Source organism: Pinus tabuliformis, chromosome 2_1 (genome assembly GCF_031772625.1).
Source record: "Pinus tabuliformis cultivar Carrire ecotype Pingquan chromosome 2_1, CPIR1, whole genome shotgun sequence".
NCBI lineage: Eukaryota > Viridiplantae > Streptophyta > Pinopsida > Pinales > Pinaceae > Pinus > Pinus tabuliformis.
In genome coordinates, this window is record NC_142299.1 from 407,037,559 (window position 1) to 407,045,591 (window position 8,033).

Genomic DNA, 8,033 nt, shown 5'->3' on the forward strand with positions numbered 1-8,033 from the left:
AAATAGTCAGAAGGAGTCCTTTTCGGAATGAGAGAAATATATGTAGAGTTAATATGCAGGTGTATATATACCCTGGTCCGTGATTCCTCCATCATGTGAAGGATATCCTGCTTAAAAATGTCAAAGAAGTGTGTAAAAAGCTCCACCATCCACCTATCAAGTCCCAGACTCTTGTCCCCCTTAAAGGATTTAAGCACCGCCAGGATTTCTTCCTCTGAGACAGCTTTATATACATCCGAGTTTACAGCTTTGTCAAACATGGAGGGATATAATTCCACCCCCCAAATTTTGTCCTCAACACTGTCCAAATCCCTATGATAGTAGGCCTTCTGAAAATGAAGAACAACAACTATACAAATTTCCTTCTGTGTCTGAGCCTGGTTTCCAACAGCATCAATGATATCCCATATGGAGTTGATTTTTCTCCCGTGTTTTGCAAATCTGTGAAAAAATTTTGTATTCCTGTCCCCTTCCCGAATCCATATGGACCTACTTTTTAGGCGCCAATTAGACTCTTTAATAAGTAGTATATGTTTCTCTTTAATTTCTAGGGCATGTATACAATTTCTGATAGTAGCTGGGAGATAATGCACGAGTGTATGAGGGCGGATGGTATCCCGTTCGTTCAAAATGTCAAGTAACTCTTTGTTCATTTAGCTTTATTTTATCTTCTCCCATTCTTTTACCTCCACCCTAAGAGCCCGAAGCTTATCCAATATATGCATAATGGGGAAGTGTCCCGAACCCTAACTCGATTCCAGACATCCCGCACAACATTGTTAAAATCCGAGTCTTCCAGCCATACATGATTAAACTTAAAAGGCATCCCACATATGAGATCCCCTTTCCTCTAGTGTAGGATAATGGGTGGATGGTCTGAGATATAATTACTCACCACCTCAGACTGGACAGTCCCAAGTCTCTTAGCTAAACGTTCATGTAGGAGGAAGTGGTCCAACCTCTTTGTGACATAACCATCCCTCGATCTATCATTGTCCAAAGTTGAAATAATCATAGAAGGGCATATATTCAAAAATTTGTAATCAAAAATAATATCTTTGATCCGATCTTCCCAACGAGTGTGGTACATCGTCAGGATGAGGTGAAGAACCAGATCATAGTAGCATGTTAAATAGAGATATCAGGTCCTCAAACGATTAAATTTGAATGGGAAACAACTATATTTGATTGGACAACTAGTTTGTACCAATGGCTACTAAGCAAGGCTAAGTTTGACTGGGCATAAAGACCAAGAAATAGGAAGAGGAAAAAATAATTACTTGATTAATTTTTATTTTTGTTTAGTTATATTTATTACCAAACTCTAGAGTATGAATTAATAATCTATCAATAGGCCTTTTAATTAAAATTAAGTCGATCAATAGTTAGTTAGTTAATTTAAGGGAAAGTATGTTATATTTAATTAAATATAAAATTAATAAGAAATATTTTTTATTAGATAACCCTTTAAATTAGTGAAATAAAGACCCCAAACTAACTAAAGGGAATCCCACGATAGTGGACCATTAATAATTTATAACTACTTAATCATAAATATATTCTATAATATATATATATATATATATATATATATATATATATATATATATATATATATATATATATATATCAAATTCAATAAGTAACTATAAGGTAAAAATTACTCACTGGGCATAAAATAATTAAAAATGTTAGGTTGGTTTGTTATAATTATTACCTTAAGGTAGAGCAATAATCTATGAATATGCTTTTTAGTTAAAACTAGGTAGGTAAATAGTTCGTTAATTTATTTTGGGGGTTAGTATGTTATATTTATTACCCTAAAAAGTAAAAGTTTGAATTTAATTAACAAGAACCATAATCTTATTACTAGATCCATTTAATATTATTAAAGCATTAAATTTATATGAAATAAGAAAAAATAGATAACCTAATAAACTAGTTAAATAATTACCTCATACTAATTATCAACATAATTCGATTTTAACCTAATAAAATTAATATGGTAATTCAATTAGAAAGAATATAGAATTTACCGTAGGTTAGTTAATCCAATATTAATTTTATTTAATTATATCTAAAGGGTTGGAAAGACAAACCATACTATTGGAATTCCTTCATCAATGAGAAGGAGTGGACAATTTTGGCTTCAATACCTTACTATGTCAATTAAAAGGAATTCGAACATTAAAATAAAACCCAGAAAATGTAAAAAAGAGGGGTGGGGGAGGAGAGGGGGGGGGGGGGGGGGGGGGGGGTGGCGCGAAGACGAGAAGGAAAAAAGGAAACAGATGTTCTCGAAGATGAGGGGGAAAACAAAGAAGACCGTATAGAAGAACCACCCAAGGGGTGGGGGTGGGAACGGGGTAGCTAAGAAATCTTGGCAATGACCTAGGCCTCCTCAATGCAAATGTGATGCTTTGTTTTTTCTGCGTGCTCTGCCAAGTTGGAAGACCGGGTCCTCCTATGCTTAATGTTAGCTGAGTGTTCATGAATCGTTTGATTAACAGAATGATCTGTCTCACAAACATAGGGGATCCCACAAGAGCAAGGAATAACATAGACACCTTTCATGTCCTTGGGGTCAATAGGGTCTTTTATAGATCTAAGGGACCTACAGATGTTGCTAAGGGGTCTAAAGGTAGATGGAACATTATTCTTTCTGAGGATCCTCACAATCTTATCCGTGGTACCTTTATGGACCTCCCACTTACCTCGTCTAAACCAATCGTACAGTTCAGATCGTCTGCAATGACAAGAGACACAAGTCGTAGAATCTCTGATGCAATTAGGTTATCCCAGAGGACAGCTCGATCTCTGTATGGGGCATATAGATTTAAAATATGTATGCGACCCTTTAAACCATGGATATGACCAGTAAGGAAGATACCATCAAAAAATTAAAAAGCCTTTAATTTATCCCATTGAGGGTCCCATATAGCCACCAGTCCCCTCGAGGGACCAACAACATTAGTGGAAGCCATATGCCAATAAGGAAGCATCTTCCTGAAATAATCTTTCACTTATGGAACATCATGCATAGTTTCCTATAGAAGGATGATATATGGACGAAGAGAAAGGAATAGCTACTTGAGGGCCAGATATTTAGGTGCAGCCCCAAGACCCCGGATACTCAATGAAAGGATGAATGTCATGTTAACTCAGGTGCAAGATTTTGTGCTCCAAGGGCCCGAGGAGAGGTAGTAGTAGTGATATGAACATCAATGATAGCATGTGCATCAGAAGGACTAAAGGGGAGAGGTCGAGGGCATCCTCTAAAATTCCTGCTATCTCAGTTGTGCTTTCGACTAATAGTGATATTTCTCGTCGAAGAAGGGCTGATGCGGGGGGGGGTGATGAGCCAAGTCGCTTGTGGATAGTGAGAGTTCGAAGATCCAGAATCTTCTTCTGGAGGAGAAAGTCAAGATCACTATCCACATAATTGGTAGGGGAATAAAGGGGAAAAATAGGTGACATAGGACGGGACCTAGACCCTGGGATGGATGTGAGACACGTGAAGGTGATGGCATAGGGACATACATAATATGCGAGGAGGAGGGCGCATCATATGACATAGGATGGTGAGGTGAATAACTCGGTTGTGGTGGGTCGAAACAAGGACGGGGTGTAATCCTATCCAGCAAGGGTGGTGAGGTGGCATCAGCTGAAGGAACAATTGACCCCTCAGAAGTCCCGGGGATGAAGGAACATTGTTAGGGGCATAATCATTTAGAATCGTAGACTGATAAGTAGTGGAATTTACAGGATATGAGAAAGTCGAAGTACTTGATTACCATTGTGTTTTCTGCCGATGATTAGTCACCCCAATCCTGTTATGAGGAATCTCAAATTTTTCATCATCCTTCTCTGACACACCATATCAATGCCACCGATGTGCCATATGCCTGCCACCCAGTCGGCGGGGACACTGCGCCAATAGATGTCCATTATGATGGCAGTTTAAACACCGAAAAGGAACACCCCAGAAATCTAGTGGCTGGACTAGATGGGTGTCACCCCATTATAATTCAATATGGTCTGGAAACCCACCTCTATACTCCTTTTCAATCAAAATCCATTCAACTCACTTATCTTGTGCACCCAAAAACTGCGGGTCAACATAAACAAACTTCCCAATAATGTTTCCAATGTCGATAAAAAGCTGTCGCGTTTAGAATTTAATGGGAAATCCCAAAAAATTTACTCAAATCAATTTGTTTTGTGGAGTTTCCTTCAAAGGATTAAATCCAATATACCAAGAATGAAAAGCTAGAAAAATCCTCCCTTCAATCCAAGGAATACCCTTGATTCTCATCATGCCCTCCTGGCTCAGAAACTGGAAGCTGTACCATCCACTTAACAATCTCACCACTGTAGGCATGTAGCTCAACAATCACTTCCATTTAGTGTCAACCTAGTGCCTCATATCATATTCACTCAGATCAGCGAAATGCCACTTAACAACAAGCACCCACTTTTGTAGGCTGGTAACTTGGTCGATCAACACATCGTGACCAAAAACCAGTGCACTCACCGGGGTGGTAATTTTTATGGATCACTATTGACACTGTGATCGTCGGCTATTTTCCACGTGATATACCCCATGCAAACCAGGAGCAGCATGTACACCATCTGGCATGTGCATCGGGTCTTGACTTGAATGCCAAATGTCCTGGTCGTTTGGGCCCCCCATCCGCTCCGACTTTTCTAACCTATAATTTGATTCAGCGTCCAGCGTAACACGGATGAATGCCTCATGTGTTGATGTGTCTGACTCCAACAAGTCCATAATCATAGAGCAAGATACGGACTAGTGATACGAGATGATGAGGAAAATAATTGGAAGGCCATCTTAATAATTCTTCAGGGAGGTAGGTCATAATTAAGAGAAACCATCAAGAAATCTCTGCTAGGAATATCTAGGGATCTGCAGAGCACTGGTCACGAAGTACAGGACCCACGGAGCATAACACCCACATACCGCCAAAAGAGAGGAATTGTCGTTGGATATCAATCCAAAAGGAGAAAGTACCAAAAGTATGGGAATAAAAAAAACAATTCCTGATCAAGGGCATGTGAACGAGAATCCCAATCCAAATAGTCAGTAGACGAATGTCAGAGAGCTACAATGAGATGCAGACCCAAGTCATCTCAATGAGAAGTTTCCAGATCACCACCACCTGAAAAATAAAAAACCCTCGGAAATACAGTCCCTTGACACTTGAAAAACAAACCACCCAAGTTTTGGATCTTGAGTAGAGCACAACCAGAGATACAAAATCCAAACAAATCCTCCAAGGAAGGGAAATATCTGTGTGCCCTGTACAAGTACACCAACTATTACAAACCCAAAAACCAAATGCCTTGCGAGGCCTATAAATGATGAAATAATTTACCCACCGATTCCAAAGAGGAAGAAAACGATTGGGACGGAGGCAAGATCCCTCCCCCTGGGAAAGCTGTGGACAAATAAGAGTAATGATCTTAGTACAGAGAGGCATTATAGTGGCGAAGAGGGGGAGGGATGTGAGTCTGAAATATACGTTATAGAATATATATCGCAATACAAAAAATCATCAAAATATTAAATATTTCTGAATGGAGATGAAAGAGAAGTTCATTCAGGTGCAAAGAGGGCATGCTAGATGTCACCTCGTTACAGATCCATTTGGGCACATCAAATCCCAACATTCAGATCAGTGATTTAGGACTCATCAAACCCTAAAATTAGTTGTTTCATGCCCTAAACAAGTCAACCCTTTGAATGCCTCCTTCCCAGACAGTTTCATGGCTTGAAGACATCTAGAAATTGCCTCTAGAGGGACCAGCGCAAGTAAGCCCTTTTGAAGGTGTGCTACAGAGTAGCTAAGTCCACTGCCAGGGTGCTCTGCAGAGCACTTAGGCTTCCTTTAACCTGCGTTGGGTGAGAATGAGTGATATTCACATAGGTTCTGGGGAGTATTCTTATCTTGTGGAGTCATCTAGAAGTTTCCCTTTCTTATCAACTCCTATGAGCTAGAAAATGGATGAGGAATGAGTTAAGGATCATTCTATCCTCTCATCCCTTCTTCCATGGCACTAATTCTAAGTATGAAAGGCCATTCAATGTCACCACTAATGAAAAAACCAAGTATGAAAGGCCATTCAGTGTCACCAATAATGAGAAAACCTCCTTCATCCTCCTATAAATTGACCACTCATCTAAGTGATCAGGGGCTAGCTGGATTATGTTGAATTGTAAGGAGATAATGCTGCTATGAGACTTGACTTTGGAGAAGATGATGTGATGCCACAAGCTTGTCTTGCTTTTGATGTGATGTGGATGCCCGATCCAAGCTGGAGGATGACTTTGAATCAGACACTAATGGTTGTAGTTCCTTCTTCTATCTAATAAAGTGTTTGAACCTTTTTCCATATGTTGTGTTCTTTCATAATGCTTATATGTATGAATTGCTTCTGATTCCTTTCATTTATATTCAATAGATCATATGCTTTGATCAGTTTTCGTCTTCTGTTGTGTTGAAAGGGTACTTTTCAAGCGGTTTAAGTACGGGAAGGAGTGACAGAATCTATACAAGGGAAACGAGAGGAAAGTGGAACTATAGGTAGGCCTTCTATCCTCTCTTCTTATCTATTGCTTATAGGGAAAGTATAAAACACTCTAAGCTGTTGTTCTAGGCACAAATACTTGTCTAGTGAATTAGTGTTTATCCGTAGATGCTAAATTCTCCAAAACAAATTGGCGACTCCACTGGGGATCGAACCCAGAACCTTTTGCCTAGATTATCCCTCTTTTGTTTTGTTATGTTACTTTGATTAAAATAAAATTAATTTACCACAGATAACATCCTCCATGCTCACTCCTTAGTTGATCTTAGGTTGAAACATATGGCGACAAATCCGAAGTCCACTGATTAAGGAATTCCTTTTGATGGGAATCCTAGTCCTTTTCCTCCTTTTGGAAATATTGGTGCTCCATATATGGCTACATTGTCCCTTCCAGGATTTACCATTGGCTTGCCAGTATGGTTGTTTTCAACCTCCTTGGTTCAAAATCTCATGATTTCTCCGCAATCGAGTACACCTCCAAGTGGACAAAACCAACCTCCAGTTGATCTTAAAGTTGACCCTTTGCCTTCTTGCTTGGTTGTTTATTCCTCCAGTTCTTCCTCTTGACCTGGTGAAAGTATTGGTACTAGTAACCAGGTGGCTAAGAAGAAGAAGAAAGGGAAGAAGAAGAAGAAGAAGCAAATTTAGCAGGGGGACAACCAAGCACCCATTGCTTTGAATGCAACATCTAATGAGAAACCGTTTGTCAACACTCACAAAGTTCGATATCCATGCAAACTTTGTGTGGGAGACCATCTTCTTCGAAATTATCCTGATATTCCTCAGATCTTACAAGAATGGTCTTCCCATTCACATCATCCTATGTCATCAAATTCAAGAGATCACGCTGGTGACACACCATCAACTAGTGATAGTAAAGTTCATGGAACCAAGGGTAAAGTTAAGTTTCCCTATAGGTTATGTGAAGGGAATCACCCCATTCACCTTTGTCCCTATCTGGATGAAGCCAAAAGAGTGTTGGATAATTGTCCCGCTTCACTGCAACAACTTCCATCTGGTTACAGGAAACCCTCCCTAAATCCATCAGTAGTTGATGAATTGAATAAGCAAAATCAACCGTCGGTCAAACCTACTCTCTCAGAAAGTGAATCCTATGAGTCTATATCTGACCCAAATCAATAGGTCAAGGAAATAGTTGACCCGGTTTCACCTTCAGTTAATTGTACCTTTCCCGAAGAGAGTGAATATGATACCACTCAAGTTCTTTTTGTTTCTTCAGATTCTAATGATCTTGGGGGCAGTCGTCCTATTCCATCAAGATAGGAGGAAAATCCTCCCGTTCTCGTAACTCAAGGGCTTAATTCTCCCATTCTTACGGTACCCCCTCCAAGTAGTCTAATCACTTCCTTTGATTGGAATCGACTGGTAGGATTGCGTCTTCCTTCTTATGTGCCTTTTCAGAT